The following is an 8,245-nucleotide window of genomic DNA, read 5'->3' as shown; positions in this document are numbered from 1 at the left end:
ACAAGAAGATTGCTAAGCTTCCTGATAATCAGTTTTGTTCAGGCTATAGTCAGGATCAAGCAAATTTCTTCTCAGTGGAACCTTAATTTGATTTTAAGAGTTTTGTATGTTCCTACTTTTGAACCTATGCATAATTTGGATATTCAGCTTCATTTAGACACCAATCAGAAAGTGCTACCCAGGTGCTGAACCAAAAATGGGCCATCTCCTAAGCTTACATTCTTGCTTTTTCAAATAAAGACACCAAGAGAACGAAGAAAAATTGCTAATAGGAGTAAATTAGAAAGTTGCTTAACATTGCTAATCTATCTTAATCATGAAAGTTTCATTTTGACTAGACTGTCCATTTAATTGTGAGATTGTAGTTCCTTCTTTTTATACTAATCTGAAGAATTCTAAGGAGAGGCTTCTTCATAATTTGGATGTTGTCGGAGCCTTACATTTTCATGTTCAAGCTACGAAGGAGTTTAGACGTTCCTCTAGTCTGCTTGTTCATTTTCCGGTTCTAGAAACGGTCAGTAGGCTACATCCTACTACAGCTACAGTCTTCCTTACAAACCTAAATTCCACCTTTTTTTTATTATTATTTTGTTTCCTCTGAAGTAGCTTTTGGATGTAAAGTTCTTCAGGCAGTTGTTTCTGAACATTAAGTCAGTTTATATACTGTATATAATATGTCAGCATGAAGAAAAAACTATTAAGAGTCCCAGCCTTAATACTTGTGAACTTTACTGTTTGGGTATTAGTTTCCAAGAGTAATGGCTCGTGGACTCTCACCACCTTTATGAATGGAAATATAATTAATGCTTACCTGATGAATTAATTTATTTCATTGTGGCGAGAGTCCATTCTTTGCTCTTATACTTTCCTACCTTTCTTTCCTTGCATAGCTATTACGTCAGGCTAGTTTCCAGTAAGGTGGGAGGGTTTTTAAAGGGACACTAAACACAAATTTTTTTCTTTAACCCCTTAACGACCGAGGACGTGCAGGGTACGTCCTCTTAAAAAAGTCACTTAACGACCAAGAACGTACCCTGCACGTCCTCGGTTTGGAAAGCAGCTGGAAGCGATCCTGATCACTTCCAGCTGCTTTCCGGTTATTGCAGGATGCCTCGATATCGAGGCATCCTGCAATAACAATTTTTGCCCCTCCGGTGCAGAGAGAGCCACTCTGTGGCCCTCTCTGCACCGGACATCGATGGCCGCATTCGTTGGTGGGTGGGAGCGTAAATGGGAGGTGGGTGGGCGGCCATCGATGGCTTCTTAGTCAGAGAGGGGGGCGGGATCGCCGGGGGCGCGCATGGGCGCGCGCGCGTGCACAGGGGGCGGCGGGAGGGCGCGTGCACGGGGAGGGAGCGGGTGGGAACCGCTTACACTACAGAAACTTTTGGATATTATTGTACAAAATAATAAAAAAAAAACGTAATGGAACTCATCTAAGGGATCTGGGAGGGGGTGGGGGATTGATCTGGGGGGGGGGGGAGCTACACTACAGAAAAAACTAAAATAAATTTAAAAAAAACATTTTTATATGCAAACTGGGTACTGGCAGACAGCTGCCAGTACCCAAGATGGCCCCCAATAAGGCAGTGGGGGGGGGGGGGTAGAGAGCTGTTTTGGGGGGGATCAGAGAGGTTGGGGGCTAAGGGGGGATCCTACATAGCAGCATATGTAAATATGCTTAAAAAAAAAAGTAAAAAAAAAAACCCTTTTATTTTAGTACTGGCAGACTTTCTGCCAGTACTTAAGATGGCGGGGACAATTGTGGGGTGGGGGAGGGAAGAGAGCTCTATGGGAGGGATCAGGGGGTCTGATGTGTCAGGTGGGAAGCTGATCTCTACACTAAAGCTAAAATTAACCCTGCAAGCTCCCTACAAGCTACCTAATTAACCCCTTCACTGCTGGGCATAATTCACGTTTTGTGCGCAGTGGCATTTAGCGGCCTTTTAATTACCAAAAAGCAACACCAAAGCCATATATGTCTGCTATTTCTGAACAAAGGGGATCCCAGAGAATCATTTACAACCATTTGTACCATAATTGCACAAGTTGTTTCTAAATAATTTCAGTGAGAAACCTAAAGTTTGTGAAAAAGTTGACTATTTTTTTTAATTTAATCGTATTTGGCGGTGAAATGGTGGCCTGAAATATACCAAAATGGGCCTAGATCAATACTTGGGGTTGTCTACTACACTACACTAAAGCTAAAATTAACCCTACAAGCTCCCTACAAGTTCCCTAATTAACCCCTGCACTGCTGAGCATAATACACTTGTGGTGTGCAGCAGCATTTAGCGGACTTCTAATTACTTAAAAACAACGCCAAAGCGATATATGTCTGCTATTTCTGAACAAAGGGGATCCCAGAGAAGCATTTACAACCATTTGTGCCATAATTGCACAAAATGTTTGTTAATGATTTCAGTGAGAAACCTAAAATTTTAAAAAAATTTTACTTTTTTTTTTTAATTGATCGCATTTGGCGGTGAAATGGTGGCATGAAATATACCAAAATGGGCCTAGATCAATACTTTGGGATGTCTTCTAAAAAAATATATATACATGTCAAGGGATATTCAGGGATTCCTGAAAGATATCAGTGTTCCAATGTAACTAGCGCTAATTTTGAAAAAAAGTGGTTTGGAAATAGCAAAGTGCTACTTATATTTATGGCCCTATAACTTGCAAAAAAAGCAAAGAACATGTAAACATTGGGTATTTATAAACTCTGGACAAAAATTAGAAACTATTTAGCATGGGTGTTTTTTGGTGGTTGTAGATGTGTAACAGATTTTGGGGGTCAAAGTTAGAAAAAGTGTGTTTTTTTCCATTTTTTCCTCATATTTTATAATTTTTTTTATAGTAAATTATAATATATGATGAAAATAATGGTATCTTTAGAAAGTCCATTTAATGGCGAAAAAAACGGTATATAATATGTGTGGGTACAGTAAATGAGTAAGAGGGAAATTACAGCTAAACACAAAGACCGCAAAAATGTAAAAATAGCCCTGGTCCCAAACGGACAGAAAATGGAAAAGTGCTGTGGTCATTAAGGGGTTAATGATAGAGCAGTAATTTTAAGCAACTTTTTAATTCACTCTGATTATCAAATTTTCTTCATTCTTTTGCTATTTTTATTTGAAAAGCAGGAATGTAAAGCTTAGGAGTCGGACCGTTTTTGTTTTAGAACCTGGGTTATGCTTGCTTACTGTTGGATAATTGTAGCCACCAATAAGCAAGTGCTATCCAGGGTGCTGAGCCTAAAATTAGCTGGCTCCTAAGCTTTACATTCCTGCTTTTTAAATAAAGATAGCAAAACTACGAAGAAAAATTGATAATAGGAGTAAATTAGAAAGTTGCTTAAAATTGCTGCTCTATCTGAATCATGAAAGAGAAAAAATGGGTTTAGTGTCCCTTTAAGTCCTCTTGGACTTTTGGGAATCTTTGCCTCTTCCTAGTGGTGAGGAGTAGAATTCCCAGGAGTAATGGCTTGTGCGCTCTCACCACCATGAAATAAATTAATTTATCAGAATATATATATTTATTTATTATGTGATCCTCTCTGGGATTAGCATGAAATGTAAAAAACAGAATTTATGCTTACCTGATAAATTACTTTCTCCAACGGTGTGTCCGGTCCACGGCGTCATCCATTACTTGTGGGATATTCTCCTCCCCCACAGGGAAAGGCAAGGAGAGCACACAGCAAGAGCTGTCCATATAGTCCCTCCCAGGCTCCGCCCCCCAGTCATTCGACCGACGGTTAGGAGAAAAAAAGGAGAAACTATAGGGTGCCGTGGTGACTGTAGTGTATAGAGAGAGAAATTTTTCAAACCTGATTAAAAAACCAGGGCGGGCCGTGGACCGGACACACCGTTGGAGAAAGTAATTTATCAGGTAAGCATAAATTCTGTTTTCTCCAACATTGGTGTGTCCGGTCCACGGTGTCATCCATTACTTGTGGGAACCAATACCAAAGCTTTAGGACACGGATGAAGGGAGGGAGCAAATCAGGTTACCTAAACAGAAGGCACCACGGCTTGCAAAACCTTTCTCCCAAAAATAGCCTCCGAAGAAGCAAAAAGTATCAAATTTGTAGAATTTGGCAAAAGTGTGCAGAGAAGACCAAGTTGCTGCCTCACATATCTGATCAACAGAAGCCTCGTTCTTGAAGGCCCATGTGGAAGCCACAGCCCTAGTAGAGTGAGCTGTGATTCGTTCAGGAGGCTGCCGTCCGGCAGTCTCATAAGCCAATCGGATAATGCTTTTCAGCCAGAAAGAATGAGAGGTAGCAGTAGCTTTTTGCCCTCTCCTCTTACCAGAATAAACGACCATCAAAAAAGAAGTTTTGTCTGAAATCCTTTGTTGCTTCTAAATAGAACTTTAAAGCACGGACTACATCTAAATGGTGTAACAAATGTTCCTTCTTTGAAACTGGATTCGAACACAAAGAAGGGACAACTATTTCCTGGTTAATATTCTTGTTGGAAACAACTTTTGGAAGAAAACCAGGCTTGGTACGCAAAACAACCTTATCTGAATGGAACACCAGATAGGGTGGATCACACTGCAAAGCAGATAGTTCAGAAACTCTTCTAGCAGAAGAAATAGCAACCAAAAACAGAACTTTCCAAGATAGTAACTTGATATCTATGGAATGTAAGGGTTCAAATGGAACCCCTTGAAGAACTGAAAAAACTAAATTTAGACTCCAGGGAGGAGTCAAAGGTCTGTAAACAGGTTTGATTCTGACCAAAGCCTGTACAAAAGCTTGTACATCTGGCACAGCTGCCAGTCGTCTGTGTAACAAGACAGATAAAGCAGAACTCTGTCCTTTTAGAGAACTCGCTGACAATCCCTTATCCAAACCTTCTTGTTAGAAAGGAGAGGATCCTGGGAATATTAATCCATGAGAATCCCTTGGATTCACACCAACAGATATATCCTTTCCATATTTTATGGTAAATCCTTCTAGTCACAGGTTTTCTGGCTTGGACCAGAGTATCTATCACTGAATCTGAAAACCCGCGGTTGGATAAAATCAAGCGTTCAATTTCCAAGCAGTCAGCTGGAGAGAAACTAGATTTGGATGTTCGAATGGACCTTGCACTAGAAGATCCTGTCTCAAAGGTAGCTTCCATGGTGGAGCCGATTACATATTCACCAGGTCTGCATACCAAGTCCTGCGTGGCCACGCAGGAGCTATCAGAATCACTGAGGCCTTCTCCTGTTTGATCCTGGCTACAAGCCTGGGAAGGAGAGGGAACGGTGGAAATGCATAAGCTAGGTTGAACGACCAAGGCGTCACTAATGCATCCACTAGAGTTGCCTTGGGATCCCTGGATCTGGACCCGTAGCAAGGAACCTTGAAGTTCTGACGAGACGCCATCAGATCCATGTCTGGAATGCCCCATAATTGAGTCAACTGGGCAAAAACCTCCGGGTGGAGTTCCCACTCCCCCGGATGGAAAGTCTGACGACTCAGATAATCCGCCTCCCAGTTGTCTACTCCTGGGATGTGAATTGCAGATAGATGGCAGGAGTGATCCTCCGCCCATTTGATGATCTTGGATACCTCTCTCATCGCCAAGGAACTCTTTGTTCCTCCCTGATGGTTGATGTAAGCTACAGTCGTCATGTTGTCTGACTGGAATCTTATGAATCCGGCCTTCGCTAGTTGAGGCCAAGCCCGGAGAGCATTGAATATCGCTCTCACTTCCAGGATGTTTATCGGGAGAAGAGACTCTTCCCGAGACCATAGACCCTGAGTTTTCAGGGAATCCCAGACCGCGCCCCAGCCTAATAGACTGGCGTCGGTCGTGACAATGAACCACTCTGGTCTGCGGAAACTCATTCCCTGAGACAGGTGATCCTGTGACAACCACCAACGGAGTGAGTCTCTGGTCATCTGGTCTACTTGAATCTTTGGAGACAAGTCTGTATAGTCCCCATTCCACTGCTTGAGCATGCACAGTTGTAATGGTCTTAGATGAATTTGAGCAAAAGGAACTATGTCCATTGCTGCAACCATCAACCCTACTACTACCATGCACTGAGCTATGGAAGGCTGCAGAATAGAGTGAAGAACTTGACAAGCTTTAGAAGCTTTGACTTTCTGACTTTTGTCAGGAAGATCTTCATTTTTAAAGAATCTATTATCGTTCCCAAGAAGGGAACTCTTGTCGACGGAGACAGGGAACTCTTTTCTACGTTCACCTTCCACCCGTGAGATATGAGAAAGGCTAGAACAATGTCTGTATGAGCCTTTGCTTTGGAAAGAGACGACGTTTGGATTAGAATGTCGTCCAGATAAGGTGCCACTGCAATACCCCTTGGTCTTAGAACCTCTAGAAGGGACCCTAGCACCTTTGTGAAAATCCTTGGATGATCTTTGTGGATAGGAATATGTAGATACGCATCCTTTAAATCCACGGTAGTCATAAATTGACCCTCCTGGATTGTAGATAAAATTGTTCGAATGGTTTCCATTTGAACGATGGAACTCTGAGAAATTTGTTTAGAATTTTTAAATCCAGAATTGGTCTGAAAATTCCCTCTGTTTTGGGAACTACAAACAGATTTGAGTAAAACCCCCGACCTTGTTCCACAGTTGGAACTGGGTGTATCACTCCCATCTTTAACAGGTCTTCTACACAATGTAAGAATGCCTGTCTCTTTATTTGGTTTGAAGATAAGTTAGACATGTGGAACCTTCCCCTTGAGGGTAGTTCCTTGAACTCCAGAAGAAAACCCTGAGAGACTATTTCTAGTGTCCAGGGATCCTGAACATCTCTTGCCTAAGCCTGAGCAAAGAGAGAGAGTCTGCCCCCTACTAGATCCGGTCCCGGATCGGGGGCTACCCCTTCATGCTGTTTTGGTAGCAGCAGCAGGCTTCTTGGCCTGTTTACCCTTGTTCCAGCCTTGCATTGATTTCCAAGCTGGTTTAGTCTGGGAAGCGTTACCCTCTTGTCTAGAGGCTGCCGAGTTGGAAGCCGGTCCGTTCCTGAAATTGCGAATGGAACGAAAATTGGACTTATTCTTAGCCTTGAAAGGTTTATCTTGTGGGAGGGCATGGCCCTTTCCCTCAGTGATGTCTGAAATAATCTCTTTCAATTCTGGCCCAAAAAGGGTCTTACCTTTGAAAGGGGTATTAAGCAATTTTGTCTTGGAAGATACATCCGCCGACCAAGACTTTAGCCAGAGCGCTCTACGCGCCCCAATTGTAAACCCTGAATTTTTCGCCGCTAACCTCGCTAACTGCAAAGCGGTGTCTAAAATAAAGGAATTAGCTAACTTAAGTGCGTGAATTCTGTCCATGACTTCCTCATACGGAGTCTCCCTACTGAGCGACTTTTCCAGTTCCTCGAACCAGAACCACGCCGCTGTAGTGACAGGAATAATTCACGAAATAGGTTAAAGGAGGTAACCTTGCTGTACAAAAATCTTTTTAAGCAAACCCTCCAATTTTTTATCCATAGGATCTTTGAAAGCACAATTGTCCTCAATAGGAATGGTCGTGCGCTTGGCTAGAGTAGAAACCGCCCCCCTCGACCTTAGGGACTGTTTGCCATGTGTCCTTCCTGGGGTCGACCATAGGGAACAATTTCTTAAATATAGGAGGAGGGACAAAAGGTATGCCTGGCTTCTCCCACTCCTTATTCACTATGTCCGCCACCCGTTTAGGTATCGGAAAAGCATCAGGGTGCACCGGGACCTCAAGGAACTTGTCCATCTTCGACAATTTTTCTGGGTTGACCAGATTGTCACAATCATCCAGAGTAGATAGCACCTCCTTAAGTAATGCGCGGAGATGCTCTAATTTTGATTTAAATGTCACAACATCAGGTTCTGCCTGCTGAGAAATTCTTCCTGTATCAGAAATTTCCCCATCTGACAAACCCTCCCTCACTGCCACTTCAGATTGGTGTGAGGGTATGACAGAAAAATGATCATCAGCGCCCTCCTGCTCTACAGTGTTTAAAACAGAGCAATCGCGCTTTCTCTGAAATGCTGGCATTTTGGATAAAATATTAGCTATGGAGTTATCCATTACTGCCGTCAATTGCTGCATAGTAACAAGCATTGGCGCGCTAGAAGTACTAGGGGTCGCCTGCGCGGGCATAACTGGTATAGACACAGAAGGAGATGATGTAGAACTATGTCTACTTCCTTCATCTGAGGAATCATCTTGGGCAACTTTACAATTTGTGACAGTACTGTCCTTACTTTGTTTGGACGCTAT

The sequence above is a fragment of the Bombina bombina genome, chromosome 6, assembly GCF_027579735.1.
Source record: "Bombina bombina isolate aBomBom1 chromosome 6, aBomBom1.pri, whole genome shotgun sequence".
NCBI classification, from domain to species: Eukaryota; Metazoa; Chordata; class Amphibia; order Anura; family Bombinatoridae; genus Bombina; species Bombina bombina.
This window is presented reverse-complemented; position numbering follows the sequence as displayed.